The sequence below is a fragment of the Triturus cristatus genome, chromosome 3_2 (genome assembly GCF_964204655.1).
Source record: "Triturus cristatus chromosome 3_2, aTriCri1.1, whole genome shotgun sequence".
Taxonomy (NCBI): domain Eukaryota; kingdom Metazoa; phylum Chordata; class Amphibia; order Caudata; family Salamandridae; genus Triturus; species Triturus cristatus.
Window position 1 is genome coordinate 398,880,528 of NC_140584.1, and position 17,622 is coordinate 398,898,149.

Genomic DNA, 17,622 nt, shown 5'->3' on the forward strand with positions numbered 1-17,622 from the left:
ACTTGTTGGCCAATGGTTATATCTGCCTGGAGCATACCCCAATGTTTTTTGAGAATTTTGCGGATTTCTCCAGAGTCTGAGGAAAAAGTTAAAATTAGTCTGATGGTGCCATCATTATTTACTTTTGGGGGCTTGCTTAGGAGATCTTCTCTTTTCCGTGTTTCTGCCCTTTCTGTTTCTGCCTTCAAAATATGCTGAGGGTACCCTCTCTGTTTGAAGCGTTCCACAGCTTCTCCAGTGGCTATTTTGTAATTTTCTTTTGTGGTGTTATTCCTTTTTAGACGAAGACATTCACCATATGGTATACTATTCACCAGACAGCGTGGATGCTGACTAGTGAAGTGCAGAGTTGCATTACCTGCAGTTGGTTTGCGAAATAGTCTTGTCTTAAGTGTACCATTATCAGCATATACCAGAAGATCTAAGTATGGTACTTCCCTTTCACTGATGGTTCCTGTAAAATGAAGATTGATATCATTTCTATTCAAACTTTCAAGATATTCCTCTAGTTCATGTCTATTGCCTGTCCATGTGAAAAATATATCGTCAATGAAGCGGGTCCAGATTCCTATCTTCTGTGCCCACGCTTCATTGGTACCTGCCCAGGCCACGTGCTTCTCCCACCAGCCCACGAAAAGGTTCACGTAACTGGGGGCGAAGCACGTGCCCATCGCAGTACCCTGTTTCTGGATGTACAGTTGTTCACCGAAGGTAAAGATGTTGTTGTTCAAACAAAATGACAGAAATTGTAAAATCATTTAGTTGTGTTCTGTGTATTTTAGTGGTCTCATTTTCAGAAAGGATTTTATGGGTATTTCTCCCTGGCCGTGGTGAATACTCGTATATAGACTGGTAATGTCCAGAGTAACAAGAAAGAAAGAATTTTGCCAATTCATATTATCAATTATCTTAATAAAATCTGTACTATCTTTTATATAAGACACTAAATCAAATACAAATGGACACAGCACATTGTTTACCAGAATTGAGGTGTTTTCCAAAAGACTGCCCATGGACGAGACTATTGGTCTCCCCGGGGGCTTTTTGTCATCTTTATGAAGTTTTGGAATATGGTAGAAAGTGGGGGTAACTGGATGTTCTGTTTTAATGAAATCATATTCATCTTGACCTAAAATCCCCTTACTTTTCCAAAAATCAATCATTCCATAAAACTCAAGAATGCTTTGGTTATAATCTTTAGTTGTAATTTTCTCATAGCATACATGATCATTTAATTGCCTTAAAGCTTCCCGTTCATACGATACACTGTCTTGGATGACAATATTCCCGCCTTTGTCTGACGGTTTTATTACGATTGTCAGATCTTCCTGTAACACTTTTATCGCTTGACGTTCTTCCAATGAGATATTTTGATTTTTCTTACTTGTTCCTTTAGGGTTAGTTCTTAACTTGTCCAAATCCCTGATTACCAGTTCATGAAAACTGTCAATCATGTCATACGCTGTTCTTGGTATGAATCTAGATTTCTTCTTTAAGTTAGTGACCATTCCTGTTTGTGTTATTTCATTTTGTTCTAGAAATTCTGTGTCACTTATTGGTTGTGTCGCATCATCTCCTTCGATTTCTTCTCGTAGGCCATGAAGAGCTCTTAAGGCTGGTAGTTCACTTCCAGTTAATTGATCCATCGGGTCAATTGTCCGGTCCGGATCTCTCACGGGTTTTGGAATTTTCCCATGGAACATTTTATTGAGCTTTAGTTTTCGTATGAAAAGATAGAGATCAATCCGTGTTTGAACATAATCCCATTGATTTGTTGGGCAAAATGGTAGGCCCTTTCGTAGTACCTGCTCCTCTATTCTTGTTAATTTTCTTTTTGATAGGTTTACTACGGTTAAATCTTCAGTTTTTACTTTTTGTTGATTTCCCTTCTGCTCCTGGTGACCCTCGGGGTTTATTGTGCATTTGCCTTTTTTGCCCCTTCTTGTTTTCCTTTTGCTCCATCTGGAGGTCTTGTTCTCTGTGGGAGTTGGCGCCATGATTGTTGGATTACCTCGTATTCCTTTGGAAAATTTACTCTTGCTCCTGTGCTTTCTATCACATTAGATGCACCCTCTGGTTCCGATTGTTCTGGGTCCACCTCTGACTCTGACGTGTCTCTTGTCACTTCAACATTAGTTTTCTTTGCCTCTTGTATTGATTTTCTCGGCATGTCAAATTTCTTGGCAAATGTTAGAACCCTGCCGGATTCGTAGTCATGTTGATCTCGGGCAAATTTTTCATGTTTACGCTTTCTTATTACTTCTTCATACTTAAGTAAGCGTTGTTTCATTTGTTGCCTCAAGTTTTCAGCTGTCTCTGTTGCCGAATCCTTTGCGATTAGCTCTTCCAGTCTTCTTATTTCTTCCAATAATTTCACTCTGTCGCTAATCGCATATTTTATCAGAATTTCTACCATCCCCTTTGCTGATCTTGTAGTATGGTCTGACCATTCTAGTAGCAGATTGGGGTCCGGATTTTCATAGGATGGCACCGTGTATATTCTTAGTCCTTGAGGGATACGATCAACCTCAAGATAGCGTGTTAAAGATGCTGATTCCCACCATTTGCGCACTTCTTTTTCGTACGTCTTTTCAAGTGTTTGAAGTAACCCTTTCAATGAATTTGGCGGTATACTGCTCTCTTGTTTATTTTTATATTTGCTTCCTTCATTAGCTTTCACTGTAAAGACCGTGGCAGCCACCTCCAGTCTCTCCTCCTCACTAAACATTGTTGCGGTTGCCTTGGATGCAGTCGCGGATTAGTTTAAAGTCCGTATTTCGCCACCTTCCCAGGCGATACGTGTAATGCTCTTAACTATTTTCAGAGTTCAAAGTATAAACATCCAGCAAGTAAGCTCACAAGTGTATCTTTTGAAATGGCATACTCGACTTACCCAAACTGGTTTCTCGATAGGCTTGCGCGTCCTCCAACTCGGTCGCCTCCGATATTCATCCAGTCCTGGTTTTGCCTTCGCCTGATACAATCTCAGCGTTCCACTTTCGTTGGTCAGCTTGCTTCGATTTACTGGCGGTGCCGGCGTTTTCCCAATAGAGATTCTTCCAAGATACCACCAATACCACGCCGCACTACTTCCTGGATGGGTGCTGCCACAGACGTAGGTGAGTCAGTCGATACATTTCTCCAAGCGTTTTAGTCATAGACACAAACGTGGCGCACACACTTTGATGATGTTTCAAGTTCTTTTATTCCGCTCCAATGGCAGACAAACGCGTTTCGGCCATGCTGGCCTTTGTCAATGTCAATGCATACAATGTTTGCACTGAATAAATGAACATTGTTCCACCCACGTCATCTTGAATTGAAATGAAAAGAGGACTGTGACACTCAGAAAACTCTTTCAAAAGCAGATCTAAATAGCTGCCATTTTGAACAAGTAAGGAGATATTATATTCCTATGACTAGAGTTCTAAAAACATATATGCACATACACATACAACAAGCATATTGTTTCTTTTTTTGCAGAGTAATTCCTAAATTAATTAGAATACCCTTCTTCACAGAATTACGCCCTGAATGGGCGGAAACATATATGCAAATACAAATACAACAAGCATTTCATTCATGTTTTACCGAGTAATTCCTTAATTAATTGGAATACCCTTCCTTCATAATATTTCGCCCTAGATGGGCTAAGGATATGTTTTATTTTATTCCCTAGGGATATTTTTATCTCATTATTTCGAGTCCCTATAAATAAAATCAAGCCCTGTCCAACCCATAGAATGATTGATAGAATTTGAGAATCTGCAATGACAATTGCCCATTCAGGGCTTGATTTTATTTATAGGGACTCGATATTGCACATATGTTTCCGCCCATTCAGGGCGTAATTCTGTGAAGAAGGGTATTCTAATTAATTTAGGAATTACTCTGCAAAAAAAGAAACAATATGCTTGTTGTATGTGTATGTGCATATATGTTTTTAGAACTCTAGTCATAGGAATATAACATCTCCTTACTAGTTCAAAATGGCAGCTATTTAGATCTGCTTTTGAACGAGTTTTCTGAGTGTCACAGTCCTCTTTTCATTTCAATTCAAGATGACGTGGGTGGAACAATGTTCATTTATTCAGTGCAAACATTGTATGCATTGACATTGACAAAGGCCAGCATGGCCGAAACGCGTTTGTCTGCCATATTGAGCGGAATAAAAGAACTTGAAACATCATCAAAGTGTGTGCGCCACGTTTGTGTCTATGACTAAAACGCTTGGAGAAATTTATCGACGGACTCACCTACGTCTGTGGCAGCACCCATCCAGGAAGTAGTGCGGCGTGGTATTGGTGGTATCTTGGAAGAAAAAAAAAAATATATATATATATATATATATATATATATATATATATCCAAACGGAAAGTTTTGGCGCGAACAGTGAACAGCCCAGCCAGTCGGGTCGGGGCTCGTCAACGGGCGCCGCCGTTCAATATTCCACAGAGGTTCTTCTCCACAGGTCCAGAGAAAAGAAAACGAGCCACACCAGTCTTGCTTGAAAAGTGTAAAATGTATTTACACAAGGAACAGAAGACGCGTTTCGGCTGACAAGCAGCCTTGGTCACATGACCTTTCATGGTAAACCAGGAAGTATATAACACGTTTACAAATTCAGCACGTCACAGCGTGCATCAAATGAAAGTGAAGACAGACTCGGTCAGACCAGGGTGAAAAACAGTACTTCCTGGTTTACCATGAAAGGTCATGTGACCAAGGCTGCTTGTCAGCCGAAACGCGTCTTCTGTTCCTTGTGTAAATAAATTTTACACTTTTCAATATATATATATATATATATATATGAACCAAACAAACAATCCACCACCCACGGCAACACCATGGAAGGAAGCACGGACACAAGTGGTTCAGTATTCGGCATCGCTTTTATTTAGTTGTTGTCGCCCTCAATCCCAAGCACCAGGAGAGACGTGTCTCAGCCTTCAAGAGACCTTTTTCAATCTAATTTGGTATGCTATAATGCTTCACTTGTAAGGCCCTTTCCACCTGACTGATGTATGAACATAGAAAAACATACTATAATGTATGTGTTCCAATAACGGCCCAAATGCGTCATATAGATGCTGTCCACAGCCGAAAATCGGCACTAATACAGGTAAGGCATAACAATAAAAATAAATATTCGCACAATGCTTGCATTTTTATTTGCTCATAATACCGAAAAATGCAGACAGCATGAATTAATCAGTCATGGAAATCGCATAAAACATTTGTCACGATGGGATTAATGCGGGCATTTAAAGGTACATCACCAAACTCGTAATTCTGTGTTGTCATTTTAAACATTAATCATATTAAAAGAGTAATTGTTAAAAAGAAGAAAGGTCAGCCATTATCATTTGTGTCTCATAGTTACTGCCGATGCTATGTAAAGTTCACCCAGGCAGCTGCCAAGTCTGTGCAAGCATGCCCTCCGATCCCAACTGCAGAATCAAGATAATTCCTGCTATAATTAAAATACCAAAACGTTATTATTCGCTGTGCTCCGGGGGGCGTATAACTATGGTCTGATGATGGGATTATGCTTGCAGACGAAGAGTATACTTGCAACTCCAAGTCTGTAGAGCGCTTGCTCCTAATCCCATCAAGACTCCATATCCCATAATGCCGCTGAATGGTAGGATAGTTAGCAAGACAAATGGCTGCAGCTGTATATTGCAGGGTCACAAAATAATTCATTCCAAGGCAAAGGCAAATGTAAAATCACTGCAATAACAGCCAACATAAAATAACTTTCAATAAAGTACAACCTCGGGTTGAGGGGGACCCTTCAGAAAAATTGATAGCGCCAGAACCACCTCACCGCATCGGCTTCGGCGTCTGCAGTGCCCAATTATCAGCTGGTGTCAGTCTTCCGGGCAAGGCATTTCTTGCTGGCAAAAAACACAGATCCCATGCTGTCTGTTACAGAAACCGCCGCAATACGAGACCCACATCTTCCACCGCAGTCATCCTCGTTCCTCTTCCTGCCAACCAACCGGGGGCTCCCCCACGATAGCACTCCAGTACTGCTCCTCCAAGATTCCGTCTGAAGGGAGAGCCACAAACAACTAGTGGTCCGTGTAAGCATAATGACTGCTCACGCTGTAATATATATATGTCACAGATGGGCCGGAGGGAGCAGGGAGAGATGCAGAAGGTTAAGGGTTAAAACAAAAGCAAATTAATGCACAGTATTTAGTAATGTGTTTGTAATAAATATACTTTTAATAATTTTGTTTTAAAACACTGACTGGACAATCATTTATTGAGTGTTATTATTGCATGGCAGCGAATGATGTTTATTAGCCCACACAATGTCTTCTGAGTAGGCCTTGAATAGCTCTGCTTCACTATACTGAGAATCAATTGGTACAATGGGGTGCTTGGTTCCCAGTAAGGAGACAATTATGGACCTATGACATACGCAGGCCTCACATCCTTCACAACTAAATAGCAATTTCTTCTAATGAGCAAATGTACCTTTTCTACATCTGCCAGGAATTCGCAGAGGGATCTCTGTTGGGGTGAGGCCATCTATCACAAGTGCAGTGATCTCAGCAACCATTAACCAACTAAATGAGTGGGAAGATTGGTATTTTAAGGTGTGGCTTGCATTGAAGTGTTGGGAATGCCTACTAACTTATACATTTATTTGCCTTCCTGAACTACAATCTGACCCATTCCCATCCTGGAAATTATAGGTTTACTCCAGCACATGGTGTGAAGGAGATGGGACCAATTGCACCTTTGGTGGGAGTGTAGGTGATGAACTTTCTCCACATGGAAACACATTTTCGATGTAGAGAAAAAAAAATGAATAAAAAATGTACTTGCTTGAGAGAGAACTCCTTAGAGAGGCAATGCAAACAAAGGTTTACAATGAATTCCCAATAGAATCCGCTTGGAAACCTGTGTCTTTCCATGCTGACCCCTTCAAGGATTGGTGAATTCCTAAAATCAGCAAACCTGCACCCACAGGTGGAAGTAAATCTGCTTTTTCATGAATAGAGCTCCAGATATTGTGTCTATCTCCTCCTACGCGAATTTGAGCTACATTTGTCCCCTCTGCCTACGAGCATCCTCTCCTGTATTAAACCACCCGACATTGTCCTTGGTTGGTCGGTCGGTCGTGCTGGGGGTCAGAACAGAACCTGGTTTGCAATCTGCCAAGCTGCTCATGATTGCGCGAACCAGCTGAGCGTAGTAACAAATTAACAGGGGGAGTATCAGGCTTCATTGATAAGAGACTTCAGGAATATTTCACGAAGGTTCGGAACATTCAAGATTATTAAGGGAAATGATTTTGCAAAGGGGCAGAGAGGGCTCGGAACGAGGGGAAAGGCGATCTGCCACGCTTTCTAGGGGACTCGGGAGCTCACGGAGACAGGGATCCCCTTCATTAATGAGGTTCCGTCAGAGTCAAATGATCCTGCGCGTTCACTGCGACAGATCATTAAAGAAATGTCCAGGTTCTCCATCACACCTGTCAAGGAACTTTTAATCAAAAAGAAGAGGAAACAGTTCTTTCCTGACAAGACAACTGTGAGCTGCAATGTGCGAGGAACGGAGAGGATTAGAAGCCGGCGCCGTGCTGCGCGCGCAAGGTGGAGGGATCACTCCGAGCCGTCTTCAGCTGTGGCACAGTGTCAAATACTCTATTAGTTATCCAACCGAGGGCATTAGGAATGGACAGGTTGACACAGAATCGGGGTCAAAATGCATTCAGATAAGCTTAGCAATTTAACAGTAACTGCGTTTTATGGAGACCGAGATGGACTCTATCAATGCTCTGAAAACCCCGGCGCCTGGAAGAAGAGAAATGGCATACTTATCTGTCCTTCAATCTTTATTGGAATATTCGCTCTGCGTCGTTCTCCATTTTAAAGTCCAAACCACACTTCCTCTCCGCGCTGTGCTGACTGCAGCAGCAGAGACCCGAGCGAAGCCCCGGGAATCCCAGCAGCGGCGCAGCTACCTTACTGCAGCTGGCACAGCACACTGCACCCCAATTAGGGCTGTCTTTTTCTGCCCAGACGTCCATGCTGACATTGTGTCCCATGAAACCCTTCCTACGCCATAGGTCACCCACAGATTGGCTAAGAGTGTGCACTCCTTAATTCTTTATCACAATTTGGAAATCATTTTTTAATAAAATGAGATTCAGGGAGTAGCAACTTTCCTCATAGGTCGGTCTGGTCAGAAGGCAGCAAGTGTCAGGTCTGTGTGTCGAATCACCCATTCTGGATTAGAAGGAAAGAGTACTTGGAAGAATGTCGGGTTAAAGGGACAAGGCCCAATTCATAAACATACCGATTCCACAGTACATGCGTTGATAATTACCACCTTCTTTGAAATTTGCATGCGATCTCTGAAAACGTAGGTATAAAGTAGGCATGCCATGATGTACATGTATGTCGGGCATGACACTTAGGTACTTAAACGTTCTTTGACGTAATGCATGAAATCCATGCTCTATGCTATGTGTGTGTGTATATATATATATATACATATATATATATATATAAATATATACTCTCCAGTGTATGCCACAAGGTACTCCCCTCCACTCTACGCTACTGAACTCCACGCTGTTCCACTGTATGCAACTCCATTCTATAATGCTAAATTCTATGCTATACCACTCTATGCTTTTCCACTGTACGTCACCTCTGTGTACACCACTGCACTGTAGGCTATTCCTCTGCACGCCATTGCACTTTACACCACTCCACTGTAAACCACCTCGATTTACATCACTCCACTCTACACCAATCCTCTGTATGCTATTATACTGTATATATTGTTTTTTTTTTGCATATTTATATAGCGCGAACTCGACCCGAAGGTATTGGAGCGCTTTACATAGCACCGTATTTACATTACACATTCTGGCACGGGAAGATTAAGTGATTTGCCCAGAATCACAGGATGTGGACGCGACCTCGAGGCTCGAACCCTGTTTTCCTGCACCAGAGACAGCAGCGCAGCACGCGGACCACATCACTCCATTCCAAGGCTACCTCTATGCCACTCCACTCTACGCCAATCTGCTCTATCGTACTACGCTCTGCGCTATTTCACTGTACCACACTCCACTCTACCCCACTCCACTCCACTCTATGCTATTCCACTATATGCCACTCCATTCTATGTTACTACACTGTACACCAGTGACACTCAACGTTATTCCACTCTACATGACTCCACTGTATGCCACTTCACTCCATGCTACACCACTCCACTCTACGCCATTCTACTGTATACCTCCACTCTACAACACTACACTCTATGCTACTCCACAGTACGCTAGTAAACTGTACACCACTACAGTCTACACTTTACCCCGCTCCACTCCACAATGCTTGACTCTACTAAATTAAACTCTACAATACTCAACTCTAAGCCACTCCACTGTATGGCTCTCCACTCTACGCCACTCCAGTCTGCGCTATTTGACTATACACCATTACACTGTACCTCACTCCACTCTACACTACTCTAATCTACGCTACTCCACTGTACGCCTCTCCACTCTGTGCTATTTCCACTCTAAGCCTCTCCACTCTATGCACCCACTCTATCGTACTCGACTGTGCGCTCTTCCACTGCATGCCACTACACTGTGCCTCACTCCACTCAATGCCAGTCCTCTCTACATAACTGAACTCTACACCACTCCCCTCTATGCCACTCCACTGAATGTCTCTATTCAATGCTTTTCCACCGTACGCCACTGTACTCTAACACACTCCAGTGTATGCCACTGCACTCTACACCACTCTACTGCATGCTATTAATTATATGCTGCTCAACTCTACAATACTCTAATCAATCTCACTGCACTATGCACCACAACACTGTATGTCAATCCACTCTACACTATTCCACTGTATCCAACTCTACTATACTGCATTCCAATCAATGCTATTCCACTCTATGCCACTCCACTCTATGCCACTCTACTGTTAGCCACTCTAATATATGGTATTCCACTCTACACTACTCCCCTGTTAAACACTTTACTCTACGCTACTCTGCAATACCCCACTCCACTCTAAACCATTTCCCACCACACCACTCCACTCTATGCCAGTCCAGTCTACACCACTAAACTGTACGCCATTCCACTCTACGCTAGTCCACTCTACGCTATTCCACTGTGCGTAACTCCACTCTTGTTACTACACGCTATGCTATTTCACTGTATGCCACTCCACTAAAAACTATTCCATTCTAACCCACTGTACTCTATGCCACTCCACTGTATTACACTACACTATGCACTAATCCTATGCCACCCTAATCTATGATACTCCACTCTACATTATTTTACTTTATGCCACTACACTGTACCTCACTCCACTCTACACTGCTCTACTCTACCTCACTTCACCGTAGTCTAATCCACTGTACGCTATTACAATCTACCACACTACATTCTATGCCACTTTACTTTTCACTACTCCACTGTACGCTTTTCTGTACGCCACTCCACTCTATGCCACTCAATTCTACTACACCCCACTCTACAATATTCTAATCTATGCCACTTCACTATACACCACTCAACTCTAAGCCACTCCACTTTATGCCACTTTACTATACGCAATTTCGCTATACGCAATTGCACTCTATGCCGCTCATTTCTAACCCATTCAACTTTCTGCCACTTCACTCTACCCCACTGCACTGTATGCCACTACACTGTACACTATTCTGCTCCTGCACTATACCACACTACACACTACACCACTCCAGTGTATGCCACTCCACTCTGTGCTGCTCCACTGTAATCCATTTTAGAATATGCTACTATGTATATGCTACTATAGTGTACATTAGTCCTCTCAATGCCACTCCACTCGACAACACTCACCTCTGCGCCACTCCACTCTATGCCACTCCCCTTTACGCAACTCCACTCATGACCCTGTCCATAACTTCACTCTACCCCACTCTACTCTATGCTATCCACTCTCTGCCACTCCACACCATGCCACGCCACTGTAAGCCACTCCACTCTATGCTATTTTACTGTACGCCCCTCCACTTTATGCTACTCCACTGTTCTCCATTCTCTGCCACGTTGCTCCACTCTGTTCAACTCCACTCCATGCCACTCCACTATGCTCTGGTCAGCAACACTATGCTCCACTCAACAACAGTCTACTCCCATCCACTGCACCACAGTATACTCCACTGTATGGCACTACCTTGTACAACTATGTACTCCTCTCAATACCACTGTACAACACTCTACTTTACTCAATAGCACTTTGTGACACTATACGACACTCTATGCAACTCTCTCTATGCCGCTCCCTCTCACTTAATATACTCCATTCTATCAGACACTACTTCACTGTACTACACTGTACACCACTACTTCATTTTATGGCACTCCACTGTACACTACTCTATGCCATTCAACTGTATGACAGTGTCTCCAACTCCATTCCACCATACTGTACTGTACTCTAGTCCACCCCACGCCACTTCACTGTACAACACCTTAATCCACTCCATGACACTCTACTCTACTCTTTTCTATGACACTTTCAGACATTCTACAAAACAGTCCAGTCTGCTTTACCACGCACCATACTAATCCACAACACTGTACTCCATTATATACTATGCCACTTTTCTCGGCTTGATTCCATGCCACTGTACTCTATACAACGCTAAGCCACTCTATGATATGCCACTCCATTAGATTGCACTGCACTCTACTCCTATGCATGAAATGTAACACCACTCAATGGCACTGTACAACACTCCACTCTACACTGCCCCACTGTACCACACTGTACTTCAGTCTATACAACTCCACTATATAAGACTCTACTACACTCTTTGCCACTATACAACACTGTACACTGCTCTATGCCCCTAACTACAAGGTACAATCCTTTACACCACTCTATGGGCCAGATGTGTCAGTGCATTTTGAGATAGCAAATGGGCCGATTCGCAGAATCGGCCCATTTGCTATCTCCAAAATGCGTTTTACTATGTATAAAGCTATCAGAATTTGCAATATGGGTAATCGCAATGATTTACGATTACCTACATTGCGAATGCAGTTAGCGAATCGCAATTTGTGATTCCCTAAATGTCGCCTTGGCAAATTGAGATATTTCTTTAAGGAATCGCAAATTACCACCAACTTCAAGTAGGTGGTAATTTGCAGTATTTTTCAAAGTGCCATGTGGTGCACATACATCCCCTTAGGGCATCTATGTGCGCCACATGTGCACACATGCATATTTCAGGGGTGCCCAGGGTGTCCTTTTGGAACCCCTTGCAATTGCATGTGCAATTTGCGAGTACCTATTGGGTACTCGCAAATTGCGCATGCAATTCCTATTCATTCCTATGTCCCTCTTGGCCTATAGAAATGAATGGGTAGCCATTCCTTATTTGCGAGTTGCAATTTGCGAGTTGCAAATAAGGAATGCCTAGGAATCGCTATTTTAAATGCGAAACCTACATACAATATATTATGCGAGTCCTTAATAGCGAATCGGTAAGATTCGCTATTGAGGACTCGCAAAATGCAATGTTGATACATCTGGCCCTATGCCACTACACTACAGTGTGCAACACTCTTCTCCATTTTACCACACTTTCCAATATTTTACGACACCACTCCACTGTACAGTACAAGACACCACTCCAAATTATAACTCAACTCTACAGTATTCCTCTCCACTCTAGTGTGCCCCATGCCACTGTACTATACAACATACCATGACACCATATAATAATTTACTCTAATGTACACTATGCAACTCCACTCTACGCTATCTCTACTGTAGGAAGGTGGAATCTGACTAATGGTTGCCCCCAACTTTTTGCCTGGTATTTGAGTGGTTTTTGACTAGTCTGGCTGGGATCCTGCTATCCAGGACCCCAGCCTATCTGCTTTCTCCCTAAAACTAATGTGAAGTACCCTAGATACAAACTAATTGGATGCTGAGGATGCCCTGACAGTCCCTTGTAGATGGTACCCTAGGTACCCAGGGCATGGGTCCCTCAGTAGGCCTACCAGGGCTGCAGCACTTATTGTGCCACCCTGGGATGTAGTATGGGTTAACCACTCCCTATGTACAACGCTAAGTTAGCATAACCTCGTCAGCTGTTAGAAAGCCAGCTTGCCGCTTTTGCTGCTTTTGCACGCGACACTGTTGTTACATGTTATTCATTCGAGAACTGCTGACTCGATTTTGCTTCACATGAGAACCGTCTGTTGTTTAACATCCCTAACAGTGAGCAGTGACCTTGGTCTGTACACCATGTAAAGAACGAGTCTGGGTCACTAGACGGTGCAGGTTGTTGTGTTCCGGTTGATCTTACCACTTCTTAGCCATAACATACATACAGCTGCCAATACCTGAAAGACGAGTCCTTTAATATTGCAGAGCAGCATGTTTTCTGTTACATTCGAAACGAAGAGCTGTTGCAGGAGAGAGCCTAGCTGATCCTGTGATGTGATTTCACTAAGCTGATCTATAAGGTATGGGGTCCCCCATGCAAGCCTAAGAGACCTTCTATTAGTCTAATAATACCTTATTAGTTGCTAGAGAAAGGAGGGTGGTCGCTTTCCACTGTCATTATTATTATGATTGCTCCTTTCACTTTCTATGGTATTGTAACAATGCTGATGGTGCTGATCCTAACCATTTGTCTGCTTGTGTTAGCCAAAGTACTGCATCTTAGGACGCGAGGTTTATAAAATAAACTCTTTAAACTTTACCGTGTCTTTGTTATTCTGTTGTGGACTGATATATAGCTACCAACGGGTATTTCGGATTCCCACCACTCCTGAGAGTATCTAAGTCGCTTGTTCTGGGTTGTCTATACATTGGGACCGCCGAGCTAAATCTCGGAGAACGAATGTGACACTAAGCTAGTCGGATAGGGGTTCTTGTTTCTGAGGGGAGTTTCTGGTACACCACAATTCTCTGAGGTCCTGATTTCCTGCGCATAGTTCTGTGCATAAGCAGAATCCCTGCAACATGGCGCACCTAACGTTTGGTCTTTTGATCTGAAACGCCTTAGTAGTGCTTTTATTAGTCCACAACGCCCTCACCCTGGTTTCCGGACAACGGGAGTGACGGCTTAACCTACCTAGGTTTCGACTAAAGGTTCTTTCAAGCTTGATAATTAAAAACGTTTTCTTTTTCTGAACCCAAGTGCTACTGTAGAGCTTGTTGTTCTTCTGTGTGTCCCGATGGCGGTCAACGTTGCCGCGCATAGTCGGGTTCCCCTGACCGCACATTTACGGGTCTATGGGGTTCCTGATGATGGGTTGGCTGTTATTTTTGTGGTAGGTGCTGATGCGGCGTTCCCATATGAGTTGTTTCACTCTTGGGTGACGTTTGAGGCAGTAGATGCAAACGACAATTTGTTCCACGAATATACTCACACAGCGATGCCTGCAGGCTATGCCCCTTATCGAATGAGAACAACAAGAGAGCGAGGAAAGGGAAACTTGTCCTCTTCCCCAGAACAATATGATCAAACAAAATGGACAAGTTTCATGACTCAAAGCAAACTTTTTCGCTGAGATTGTTGAAAACAACGTGAAAGGAAGGAGAGCACAACTGCTGTGTAAGAAACCCCTCACCCACCTACCTAGTAGGTGGCATGCTTCATCATCGGGGCCCAACTGGATTGTCTAGCACAATCCAGTTGTGCTACAACGCCTGAGATACAGCGGAGCAGGGTTATGAGCAGTGAGTGGAGTGCTATGTGTGAAGTGATTAAGAGTTAAAAAGTCTCTGGGAAATGCCCTATGAAAAAAACTTTAATTATAAGGGTCCCAGGACTAATGTAAAAAGGTAGGGGGGATATAATAAGGAATGTTATTTTCCTTGTATCCCTAGAAACTAAGGTCAACTAGTTTCAGCCTTCATCATAGTTCTAGAGGCTTTCGTCAGGACCAGCCAAAATTGAAGAAAAATAATTTTGGTGAATGGCCGTAAAAATAATATATAGGCCAAGTGTAAGTATCAGCACACACCCTAAAGTGTGCTGTGAGTGTTGTGATGAGGTACTCACAGTAACTCCGTTTTTGGTTACTTGAGTAGAGAGGTAGTTAATCCTCTGGATTTAGAACGCCGTATGGATCTCCGCTTGCAGTTTTGAAGGGAGACCAGGTCCGAAATACCTAGGGCGGCGATCGGTTCCGCTTGTTCAGCACCGATCGCCGCCCTAGGTATTTCGGACCTGGTCTCCCTTCAAAACTGCAAGCGGAGATCCATACGGCGTTCTAAATCCAGAGGATTAACTACCTCTCTACTCAAGTAACCAAAAACGGAGTTACTGTGAGTACCTCATCACAACACTCACAGCACACTTTAGGGTGTGTGCTGATACTTACACTTGGCCTATATATTATTTTTACGGCCATTCACCAAAATTATTTTTCTTCAATTTTGGCTGGTCCTGACGAAAGCCTCTAGAACTATGATGAAGGCTGAAACTAGTTGACCTTAGTTTCTAGGGATACAAGGAAAATAACATTCCTTATTATATCCCCCCTACCTTTTTACATTAGTCCTGGGACCCTTATAATTAAAGTTTTTTTCATAGGGCATTTCCCAGAGACTTTTTAACTCTTAATCACTTCACACATAGCACTCCACTCACTGCTCATAACCCTGCTCCGCTGTATCTCAGGCGTTGTAGCACAACTGGATTGTGCTAGACAATCCAGTTGGGCCCCGATGATGAAGCATGCCACCTACTAGGTAGGTGGGTGAGGGGTTTCTTACACAGCAGTTGTGCTCTCCTTCCTTTCACGTTGTTTTCAACAATCTCAGCGAAAAAGTTTGCTTTGAGTCATGAAACTTGTCCATTTTGTTTGATCATATGCCCCTTATCGGACACTTGAAATTCCTCTCTCTGCCTGGCAGCATACTATTTGGTTTAATGGCGCCCTTCCCCATGCGGTAGTACCGGCGAGAATGGGCCCGTTGTCCATTACAGGGGCCACATGGCCGGTGCTGGCTGGTTATACACCCCATCCCCGCTACATGACTGTGGCGGTGGCGGAGTTACGAGTGCTACACACTGCCCTGATTACAGTCCATAGGGCGTTAGTGCAGTACGTATCTCGCAATGTAAAGGTGGGGGCACCTGCAGTTGCGGGCCTCACGACTGACCATCACGCGGTGGTCATCAGTCCTGTTATGGTTAATGCGGTTGTCGGCAAGCGCCCCCAAAATAGGGATGAATTTCCTTACTGGCTTGCTGAAAAATGTGATCATTTAGAAGCCGTGTTTCCGCATACTTCTCCTGTGGATAAACACAGGATACTCACTATTACTTTGCCGAAGGATCTGGTCCCGGATATTGTCGACTGTGACAATTGGGGCAAGGTCTTTGCTGCGACCTATGTGAAGTGCTATGGCACTCCGTTTATGTCTGTACTGCCCTCGGTCATCAAGAAGGTCCAAGACAATCATGGTGCAGAGGCAGCAATTGAGTTGGGAATGAGGCTTGTCGACAGCTTCGATGTGGTTTGTTCCATGGTTATGGGCAACCTCAAAGGAGATGCCATGCAATTCCAAGTAAGCAATATGTTGGCACTTGTGGATCCGGGCGACAGGCCAAAGGAATTCGCTAAAATTATAGCGAAAGCCTACAGAATGGTGAGTCGTAGCGCCTTGGGTGTGAAACCCGCCGTGATCATTCCTACTGTGGTGCAGCAGCCTAAAGTAAGTTTGTCTACCAAAGACGAGAAGCCCAACTTTCCAAAACAAAGTTGGCGAGCTAAAAAACAAGGGAAGCAGCAAGAGAAACGGAGGTCTCGTTCTGCTTCGCCGGTGCAGATACAAAGTGAACGCACTTATGATTTGCGCGATCGTTCTAATATTAAGTCACCTGATAGATTTCAGGTTCCTGAACAACGCTCTCCTCGTTCTTCACAGGAAACATCAGCTTTTCAATCCGGTGGTGGAGATCGTGGGAAGGGAAGGAGTGCTCAAGGTTGTGACGGTAAAGGCAAGCAGGACTAATCTGCACGTCAAAGACCCCCGTTTCAGAAGAAAAAAGTTGCTGCTCTGACTGCGAGATATGCCTCAGATGGTACAGACACAGCTTCTGCACCAGACATGGGCGCTAACGCTGTGAGACAGCGCGGTGGAAGTTACAGTAGTGCGACAAGCGCTGCGTCCATTTCTGGCGGCGACAGCAACTGATACATTTGTAAGTGTTGAAACTGCTGATACTCGCGTATCTTCCCCTGAACGGATGTTTGAAATTATCCTTATAATTGAGGGTGACATACAATGTAAAATTAAAGTGGTATTTTGGGATAATCTAATCTCCACCTATGATATCCTTTTGGCGGAGGCAGATTGGCCCCCGGCTTTCGTTTTAGAGGCTCCTAGAGGGGAGGTAGTGATCCTCCCGTCCTTTGGGCACACAGTGCCACTGGAAAATTCTAACAGGTTAGCCGGGGAGTGGGCGCAGGTGCTCGCACCTGCGTTGTACCGTACTCAGGTGGGCTGGGACAAATTTTCTCCCAATCATACGATTCCGTTGAGGTCGGAACCCCAGCCACAGCCCCAATACCCCATGCGTCGCGAGGCTCGATCTCA